Genomic DNA, 2,949 nt, shown 5'->3' on the forward strand with positions numbered 1-2,949 from the left:
TCTAAGGCAGTTGATGGTGGTGTAGGGCAGCTTGATGGTGGTCTAGGGCAGCTTGATGGTGGTGTAGGGCAGCTTGATGGTGGTGTAGGGCAGCTTGATGGTGGTGTAGGGCAGCTTGATGGTGGTGTAGGGCAGCTTGATGGTGGTGTAGGGCAGCTTGATGGTGGTGTAGGGCAGCTTGATGGTGGGTTGATGGTGGTGTAGGGCTTGATGGTGGTCTAGGGCAGCTTGATGGTGGTCTAGGGCAGCTTGATGGTGGTCTAGGGCAGATTGATGGTGGTCTAGGGCAGCTTTATGGTGGTCTAAGGCAGTTGATGGTGGTGTAGGGCAGCCTAATTCGATTAATCTGATGTTTCTTGGTGTGTGATACATGCTACTCCAGGTGGTCCCTGAGCAGCTGTGCCTCTCCCTTAGTTTAATGATGGGTTCTCCTGGTAGTGAGGGGCCTGGTCTCCTTCACCTGCTCCACTTCAATGAGAAATGACAGGGAGATCTTACATGTACATACAATGTCTGAAAAACAACACATACAGAGGGATTACAGGTTAAAGGGATAACTCTTAATGTGTGGTCAATGAATCATCTTTCTAGCTTTGGTAAACACTTTTCCTTTTCTTGATGACTCATTGTCATCATTGACTCCATTTGTGAGATTTTTCTCAAATTTGTGACCTAGAGCCTTACCTGCAGACATAGAACAGGATGTAGGCAGTCTGTGCAATCGCCTTCAGCACAGTGGCCTCATCTGTCCTCAAGACATGTGCGTCATCCAGGCAGAGCCACCCACTGCCACGGCTGTCCAAAACATCACTGATGTAGTGGCCTATGGAACAAGGGAAACAAAATAGAGTGTACATTAAGCTTTCATAATTGTGTGTGCGTGCCTGCATACCTGCGTGCCTGCATACCTGCGTGCCTGCATACCTGTATACATGTTGTCTCCCAGATGTGAGATCACACTTGACAATCTGTAGATATTGTCTGGCTGGTGTCTCTGTAAGGAAACACATTTAATAATAGGATAGTTATCTTGTCTACAGGATAGGGGTTCCTTCTATAACTGCCTTATCTTGATCCGCCCACTATCTCAACTGGATCTTATTATCTGTTAATTATTTTTCTCTCTCTCTCTATTTCTCTCTCCCTCTCTCTCTCTCTCCTCACCACAGCGGCTGCCTGCTGCTTTTTCTCACTGTCAGCTGGTTTCTCTAGCTGCTCAGAGGAATTTGAAGCTGGTGGGGGTATATCAAATATAGTGTAAATACAAACCACAAATTGAAGTGGAAACCTATCAACAAATAAACTCTAAACTTCAGCTTCCGACTTGCTTTCCTCAACAGTCCTGTTTCATGAGAGGGTGTTCTGCATGATGTCAGTAACACAATGTCCTACCTGGTCTTTCAAGGGTGCCTTTCGGGGAGTTTGCAGGTGTGTTGTCCATGTTGTTTCTCCCCAGGGAGCTTGCCCTGTGTAAATTGATGGCATTGAAAATAAATATCTAGTGTGTGAAAATCAAGGTGTGTGTTGGCAACTCAATGTGCAATGACCCCAAACAGAGTGTAAACCAACCTGGCTCCATACTGGACATGGGCTGTCTTCCCACATACGGCTGGGAGGGTTATTTCTGCAGGGATGGACATGGGATCATCCACCTTCTCTGGCTCCCAGTTGCCTGCAGTAAATCGCTTGATATGAAGCATTAGGACCCTGCTCAGAGACAGACAGGCAGGCAGACAGGCATTCACACAGACAGACAGACAGACAGACAGACAGACAGACAGACAGACAGACAGACAGACAGACAGACAGACAGACAGACAGACAGACAGACAGACAGACAGACAGACAGACAGACAGACAGACAGACAGACAGACAGACAGACAGACAGACAGACAGACAGACAGACAGACAGACAGACAGACAGACAGACAGACAGACAGACAGACAGACAGACAGACAGACAGACAGACAGACAGACAGACAGACAGACAGACAGACAGACAAAGGAATCAGTCTTGTACTCAAATCAATAACCCAGTTTGGTGAGTTAGATCAGGACTGTCAATTGCAATCTGAGATGATGATGGGGGACTCACCGGGGCAGCGTGAGGAAGTGCCTAGTCACAGATGCCGTGCTTCCTGAGCACACCCTGCATGCACACTCTAACGCAGATGGCTAGGTGACAAAGGATAGCAATACAATTATGAACATTATGACATTAATGTTAGTGTTCCTTGACATACTAACTCTTGGTTTAAGCTAAGTGCTGACCTTAAAGTAGAGGTCCAGGCTGTGTGGCAGGTCATGGCTCAGGCTCAGTGACAGGTGATTATAATCCTCCTGACCATAAACTATAACTCCACAGCTTCAGAAGTACGGAGAGAAATGCATCAGCTATCCAACACAAACCTTTTGATCCCTCTACACACTATCTTAATGCTTTACCTCTGTATCCTGCATGTTATGCTGACATTAAACCTCCCCACAAATGTGATGACGACATCAAGGTACACCGTATACAAATGACAGCTGTTACCTGGTGCAGGTACGGGAAGTCTTCAGCTTGAATTCTAACTGCTTCACGGGGCAGGTGTATGGCTCTGGTGAGCCCTTTAATGCCATACCCTCCTCCTTCAGCTGAAAGAGGAGGAGCAACACACATTCATGGGCATCCTAAGAGAAGAATGGGAAAGAAGCAGAAAATACATCAACAACTACAACTGAAACAGAGCTGAGGAAAAACACTGTCACGTGTCCCAGGTTTATTGTTAAGTGAGTCTTTTAGCAAATAATATCTTACCTGTTCATAGTCTTCCTCATAGTCCTCATTGACAACGGAAAGACAGCGCTTGACTGTTTGAAGGATTTTCTTATTTTCCTTGTTCTTATCATTAACAGTGCCTCCAGAAAGCCTGGCCTGATGTAACTTGGCAAAGCAGCTGTGGAG

The 2,949-nt window shown here is 46.4% G+C and overlaps 1 long non-coding RNA gene across 1 annotated transcript; it reads right to left on the reverse strand.

The window, feature by feature from the left end:
• Positions 1-397: 397 nt before the first annotated feature.
• LOC124015056 lies at positions 398-967 on the reverse strand. Its single transcript, XR_006835074.1, has 3 exons — positions 925-967; positions 685-823; positions 398-513 (listed from the first exon to the last, which is right to left on the reverse strand). It is a non-coding gene; the product is annotated as an uncharacterized LOC124015056 (long non-coding RNA).
• Between the last annotated feature and the right edge of the window lie 1,982 nt (positions 968-2,949).

This window comes from Oncorhynchus gorbuscha, linkage group LG26 (genome assembly GCF_021184085.1).
Source record: "Oncorhynchus gorbuscha isolate QuinsamMale2020 ecotype Even-year linkage group LG26, OgorEven_v1.0, whole genome shotgun sequence".
Taxonomy (NCBI): domain Eukaryota; kingdom Metazoa; phylum Chordata; class Actinopteri; order Salmoniformes; family Salmonidae; genus Oncorhynchus; species Oncorhynchus gorbuscha.